Source organism: Delphinapterus leucas, chromosome 17 (genome assembly GCF_059928025.1).
Source record: "Delphinapterus leucas isolate spDelLeu-1000000601 "Yukka" chromosome 17, BTC_Dleu_Yukka2, whole genome shotgun sequence".
NCBI lineage: Eukaryota > Metazoa > Chordata > Mammalia > Artiodactyla > Monodontidae > Delphinapterus > Delphinapterus leucas.
In genome coordinates, this window is record NC_143145.1 from 32,417,230 (window position 1) to 32,425,000 (window position 7,771).

At 38.2% G+C, this 7,771-nt stretch overlaps 1 pseudogene; it reads left to right on the forward strand.

The window, feature by feature from the left end:
* Positions 1-4,819: 4,819 nt before the first annotated feature.
* On the forward strand, positions 4,820-6,653 carry LOC149746927 (large ribosomal subunit protein uL11 pseudogene; annotated as a pseudogene).
* The last annotated feature ends 1,118 nt before the right edge of the window (positions 6,654-7,771 follow it).

Sequence of the window (7,771 nt, forward strand, 5' to 3'; positions counted from 1 at the left end):
AGCAGTATAATATGTTCATTCTCATTTTATGGTAGATGCAAAAGCAGCTTAAAGGAAGAGCATTTGTTGTGAGCCTCTGTTCCAGTACATGAGTCACTATGTAAAGCACTGGAATTGAAGACTCATAGGCACACAGGGCCTGTTTCATTAAGGAGTAGTTCACTGTCTGGGCAAAGGGAGTAAGAGGACCCTAGAGATCTGACTGCTTCAGATAAGACTGCCCCTCCCCGCTCCTATATCACCCTTAAGGGAGCGGAGAGACCAGGACCCTGCATGCTCCTGGCCAGCCCCACACTAGTCTCACCGACACTCATAGCCTCATCGTCATTCTCCAAGTCCTGATACGATCAGAACTAATCCTGTATGATGACAGATGTTAACTAGACTTACCGCGGTGATCATTTCACAATACACACAAATATCGAATCATTATGTTGTACACCTGAAACTAAAATAATTCTATATGTCAATTATATCTCAATAAAAAAAGAATAGATAAAAATAGCTCATCATACTGTCACCTTTATGTCTGCTTTTATCAGTCATTCCTAGAAGCCCAGGCCTTCCATGACCCTCTCCCCACAATATAAGCGCCCATACAGCCTGACTGACATCTCCTCTCTCATACTTTGCCAGCTCTCAAAAACGCTTCCCCTGGTACTCAAGGGAAATTACTGGCAAAATCTGCAATAGCCTCAACCTCTTCTATGAACATTCACTCTGGCTCCCTGCTCTTTCCCTCTCGAGTGGGAGCTGATTTCACTCCCAAGAACCGTATATCAATCACTTGAGCTGAAGGTAGAAGAGTTGTCCTTACTCCTCATGGCAGATTATTCTCCTTCCCTATTCTAAAAACCTGTATTGAATCTCATATTATCTTCCTATCACTGCTTGCCACAGTCATGTAGAGACTTCTGGGTCATTTGTCATCATTTCTTGAAAACTCAGCTCCTGGATCTTCTCATGTACTGCTCCTGATTTAATCCTTGGTGATTGCAAAGTCCACAATATCCAATCATATGCACCCTCAGTTCTTTGACTTCCTCTCATCCAATGAACTTGCTCTCTACCCACCTCCAACTACTCACTCTCTAGGTCTTTTCATCGCCAATAATTTTTACTCCCCTCCCCCCTGCCCCGCATAATTTCACATCTGAGATCCCATTCTCAAACCATGGCTTCCATCATTCTAATTTACTCTTTCTAGAACTTTCATTCCAACATTAACTTCACTAGACCCTAAAATCCAATACTGTCACCTTTTCCCCATTGTCCTTCCTCTCCTCATGTCCATACTCCTCTGCTTACTCAGCTTAGACACTGTGTCCTTCATCGTAAGCCCTTCCTTGCAATTATCCTCTGTGCCCTCACTCCCTCTTGCTTCACTGACTTCGTCTGGCAAAATCCCAACCTTGTTCAATCCAACTTCCTACCTACACTGCCTTTATACCCAGCAGTAGACTAGCTGAAGAAAAACACACAACGATCCTAATGGTCTCATTTTAAATTCACGGTCAATAACATTATGTGGGTTGGTAGTGTTTCCCAGCGATCACACTGTCAATACATTCCCCTAGCCCATTCATTCTCCAACACACATTCCTCATCCATTCTCTCTCAACTTTGCTTCCTTATTAGCTAAGAAAATTGTAGCCATCAGAAGAGAACTTTGTTGCCTCCTTCGTATGCACCTCCAACTATATGCACCATATACTCTGCTCTCATGACAATTATTATGGATGTGCTGACCGTGCCCTTATTTAAGGCCACCCTCCACTTTGGTGTTAGGTGCTCCCCTTTTTCCTGCAAGCATCAATTTTTCAGTCTGAACTAGATCATTCCCATCAGAATGAACATACCACAATTTCTTGTAAACAATAACAACAATAAAATAAAAACCCTTCAGCTCTTATTTATCTGCTCCCATTTAAAGCAAAACTCCCTGAAGTAGTTACCTCCACTTGCTATCTCCCAATCGGACTTTCCATTAGGTGCGCACCTCCACATCTATAAGGAAACTGATCTTGTCACTATCACCAAAGACATTGCTCAATCCCGTTTCTTGGATCTTGTCTTACTTGAATTTCAGAAAAACTGAACACGGTTTCTTCTCGAAACATTTTCTTCCCTTGGCTTCCACTCAGCACATTCTCCTGGTATTCTTCCCATCTCACTGGCTACTGCTCCTCAGTTTTCCTTTGCTGGGTCCTCTGGCTTCATTTGCTACATTCTCCTCCTCCTTCATTTTGTCCAGGCACTCTGGGTTGCCCTGCTGTTCACGAAACATGACAATGTGTTTGCCTCTACCCTGGACATTCCTGCCTAAGACAGCTTCATGGTTAGCCCCTTCATCCCTTTTAGACTTTCTCAAGTGCCCCCTTCTCAGTATGGTCTTCCCTCACCACCTATTTTTTTTTTTTTTTTTTGCGGTACGCGGGCCTCTCACCGATGTGGCCTCTCCCATTGCGGAGCACAGGCTCCGGACGCGCAGGCTCAGCGGCCATGGCTCACGGGCCCAGCCACTCCGCGGCACGTGGGATCTTCCCGGACCGGGGCACGAACCCGCGTCCCCTGCATCGGCAGGTGGACTCTCAACCACTGCGCCACCAGGGAAGCCCCCTCACTACCTTATTTTAAATTTCAAACCTCCCTCTGTGTTTTATTTTTCTCTCCGACTTATTTTTGTCCTTAATGCTTTTAAGCATTTAACAAAGTATACATTTTGTGCATTTATTTGTTTATCACCTTCTTCCTCTGTTGGAATATAAGATCCTAAGGGAAGAAGTTCACTGCTGAATTTGCTGCCTAGGACAATACCTTTCACACACACAATAGGCATGCAGTGACTATTTATTGAGTAAATAAAATAGACTACTATTTTAACTTTTTACTATATTTTTATGTTCTATATGGAAATTGCTTTCTATCTTCCATGACTCTGAAATAATTATATTTATACATTAGCGTGCTGGACTTCCCTGGTATTTTAATGTTATAGAATTGCACACCCATAATTAAAGCTAATTTTATTATTTTTACAATGTTATTTGGCTTTAGGGTGTATTTCTATGCTATGAAAGTTATTTACCATTATCTTTTTATTGCTTTATTCTTCACATTGGGTTAGAATAAGCACGACTATGTTGGCATCAGGCAACAGCTCTCATATTTGTACTGACCAATTCTTTTTGTACCCCTCTTCTCCTTTCCTCTATGTTTTAAGCTTTGCAGGAGATAAGAGAGGATGATAAAAGTGTGTTTGTGAAATATTTTATTTCTGATAGAACAGACCTATGTGAGGCAAATGGATTTAAATGCTGCGTAATAGTTGACATTTCTGAACCCTGCTTTGACTGTCTGTGAAGCATGTAATGAAATTAAGAAGAGCATAAAGATAGGATTTGGGTGGATTTCCTTGTTTTCAGGATCAATTATTTCGACCTAAGTCCATTAGCCAGACTGCCCCAGTATTAAGGAGCATTTTTCACTAATTTTAAGCCAAATACAATAATTTCTGGGGTTAGGGGAGGATACAGGGGAAAGAAAAGGGGGTTATAAGGAAGCCAACTTGTAGAGAGAAACACAAAATACAACCCTCTCCGAAACAGACCTGAAAGCATGAAATCTATTACAATTGTTGACTTTTTTTGCACCAACCTCTAACCTGCCATTTCTGAAACATTCCTAAGAAGACTTGAAAGAAGCTGTTAAAAGCATATCTGCCCAGAAGCCCTGGAAAAACTATAGCTGCAAAGTGTCTTTACTGTTTATGTAAGAGCAATCAAAGGTATCAACAAGCAAGACAGCTGAAGCTGTTCTCTCAGGAAAAAAAAGCAAAATTTATCCAAACTGAATATTTCTATGAAATGGGTTACATGGAATTCTGCAGCCAAGTATGCATCCCCCATATGCTTGTGTATTCCTCCCTATAAACATGAATATTCATAAATACAATCCCAGTAGATGGGAACAACCTAAGCAAATTACTGAACATTAGGAACAGCAGAAAAACCTCTAATGCAATTCAAGTATTCACACAGACCTGGACGATTTGCATCAAATAACTGGGCAAAAAGATTACAACTACATTGCCTGTACTTGTTATAATCTGTGACTGAGTTGTTTGATCTCTATTAGTTACCACGTTAAAGGTCAAAAGTTGTTACTTGACCATTCTTTAATGCTACCCTTGCTATAAAATCTAGAGTATTTCCCCTTAAACTGAGGGCACAGAACAGAGAATCGTTTGAAGCATGCATTGTTTTAGAGAAGTGTTCTCAGAGGTTATTTATTGAGGCAGCCATTCTACTCCTTAAGGGCCTGACACTTAAATATTTTATTTCTTTAGTGGGATTTTTTTTTTTTGATGTTTACTTCTTAATTTTGTCAGTGTTTCTGCTGCGAACAAACACTTCATTTTCTAATTCAATGTGAGCTGGGAAACCAACTAACCGGTCTGTATAGGTTGTATCTAAATTAAGAGTTCATAAGTTCTCTGTGAAGATCTGACAGACTCTTATAATGATAAAGTATGAGACTTAAATATAAGACATTTGTGGTATCTAACTAAAGTTTTGTTTGTTTAAAGCAAAATCTATATTTGCATATATTGAAATGTATACCTATATTTAAATTTAGGTGCCTTTTGTTTGTTTTCTCATTTTTCTAGGTTGTTGGCTGTGTTCTGGAACATAGCAAAAATATACAGAAGATATATGTCTACATTAAATACTATTGTAATATTTGCTCACAAGATAGGACCTTCTACAACAAAAGATTAGCATTTAAAAGTTATGTGGATGGGGGTGCTTTCTGACTCCCTGTGGAGGAGGCCCTGTGGTCCCCATCTGGTTTATCCTACACAAGCTGCTTCTATGCCAGGCCACCCAAGTTTGACCCTAACAAGATCAAAGTCATACACCTGAGGTGTTTCAGTGGGGAAACAGTGTCACAGGTACCCTGGCTCTCACAGCCATTTGCCTGGATGTCTCCAAAAGAGATTGGTGATGACATGGCCAAGACAACTGGTGACTTGAAAAGTTAGGATTACAGTGAAAACGAACATTCAGAACAGGCAGGCCCAGACTGAGGTGGTACCTTCTGCCTCTCTCTGAACATCAAAACCCTCAAGAACTACCCAGAAATGGAAAGAAGCAGAAAAACTATAAGCACAATGGAAATAGCACTTTTGATGAGATTGCCAATATTGCCTGACAGATACAGCACCAACCTTTGGCCAGAGAACTCTCTGGAATCATTAAAGAGATCCTGGAGGCTGCCTAGTTTGTGGGCTACAATGCTGATGGCTGCCACCCATATGACATCACCAATGACATTGGCAGTGGGACAGTAGAACGCCCAGATAGTTAAGAACTACAGAGGAAAACATTTTGATAAAGGATTATTTGACAACCAAAAAAGAAAAAAAAAATAGTTATACGGAAGTAACATCGTCTCTTCATGAAATATAAAGATAATTTGATAGGGAATCTTCTCAGATTTATGCTCAGTATGGTCATACAAATCACCTGTCTATCAAGTCTGAGATTATGAACTGAAATTGTGAAGAAGGCCACAGACAAACTTCAACAGGTCCATGAGCACCTTAACATTATATGCAATTTCACACGTGTATATGCACACATTTTATCTGAATGAATGAAAAATTTTGTAAGAAAAATCTTTGAAATACTTAATGACCACATGCAGACTAAATTGATGAAATAATAGTGGTTATATTAGTTTATTGTTCAATGTGAAGAGTGATTGATATTTTGTCTGGTGTTAACTAAAATAGAGATATTGCTTATAGAACAAACGTCTGGAAGGACTTGCATTGTATTAGTAGAAGAAATAGTCCTTGTGTACAGAAGCAGAATTCAAATATTTAGGTAGTGAAGAAGTTACCTAATAAATTACAATATTCTTGTGTAATATGATGCTTCCATGTAGAGCCAATCCTTGGCAAACCCAATAAATAATCCAAGCATCAATAAATCCTCAAGTGTTTATTAATTTCTTACTCTGCTTCTAGGGGGTCTGTGCAGTGGTGATAATATGACTCACGGGTTTGTCTGAACAATTATCAATATGCTTGGCGCTTTATTCCGCAGCGTGGAAGAAATGAAAGAAATTAATAAATGTCAACTGCTTGTCCTGTGTACTAGCTACTGAAAAAAATCTTTATTTTTATCTGCTTACTTTTCGGAGGATGCCAAACTGGTTCCTTATGAATGTGATATCCATTGGGGCTAGTGTTAATACAGTAAATTAAACTATCTTGAAGCACACCGGAGGCTCAAGGTCAAAGCCAATTCATACCGAGATGAATATTAACTTGGCAAATGTTTCCAAATGTCTGAGCTTCTGGAAACTAGAAGTTTACAGATGTTATCTTTTATTTGAGTTCGTGTTCCTTCTATGTTCTCTACACTTAGGGGTTCCAATTTTAGCCTATAAGTATACTGGCATCTGCAATGTGATTTTATTTCTACTTTAGTTCATTAGAATTTTAACCATCATGGCATATTAAAATTTCACTAGGTTAGAGAAAAAATATTAATGCTTTAACATAGGTAGATGTTTATACATTAATACTTAAAGTATCTCTTAATAAAAAAGTAAACTAAAGTGACATATCATCTTTAACTTGTTATCAATAACATTACTTTTGTCCGCAAGTTGGGATAATCACCTTTCTAGAGGTTTACAGAGATATTACAGTTTTTAAAAGGAGATAAAGGAGGTATTAGCTTACTTGCCTTGAAGGTCCTCATGAGAAGGGTTAACATGGCTTGCTCCGTGTTACTGGTCTAGTTACTGGACAGACACATCCAAGGAAACACAATGTGGAGTCATATATAAAACAGTAAAAAAATGTTTGCTTCCTTCCTGCCAACACAGCTTAAAACTCACATTTCCACCCATAATGAAGTTGGAATGGCTTAAAAATGACTCAAATTGTATGTTTAAGATGAAATGATCACTGAATTTTTGGTGGTATTTCTTTACACTTTATTTTTAGGATTTTAAACCACTTTATTGAGGTATGATTGACATACAAAAAACTACATATTTAATGTATACAACTTGATGAATTTGAAGATAAAGATACATCTTACATATTATTCTGAAACCTTGACCATGTCTATTTTTAAAACCCCTTTCTACAATATTGTCTGTTAATTAAAAATCTTAAAAAAAAAACCCCAGTATCCTATATACGCATGGAGTCTCCTAATCTGTCCTAAATAGAGGCTTTAAAATTGTTTTATATTGGGAAGGAAGCTACTCTTAAAATAAAATGGTAAAAACTGAGTTGTTTTTGTAAATAGAGCAAATCAGGTTAATTTTTTTAATTAAAAAATGAAAAAGACAAAGCAAAGAACTTCACCAACTTTAAACTTTGTAACAATGTATCCAATATTTTTTTCCTCTGTAGTGGATTAGTTGTCTACAAGCAACAGTTATCATTTCTTTCTTAAAGGGCGCATATTCATGTTTTTATCAAAAACTGCTAGCAAATCACAAATTCTCTATTCACTTTTTTCAGTCAGCAACAAATCCTGAAAGGACATTTTCCAAATACATAAATGTGTAAGCCTCATGCTAAGGGGACATGCTAAGTTATATTTATTGAATATGTGACAAAATATTCACAAAAATCCTAAAAGAGAACTATAAAAGAGGCCCCTTGCAGACCTCATCTGGAGTGAGGAGAGTAGAATGATTTCCAAAACTGAAATAGGAGGAGGGTTAACATGTGTTGCCG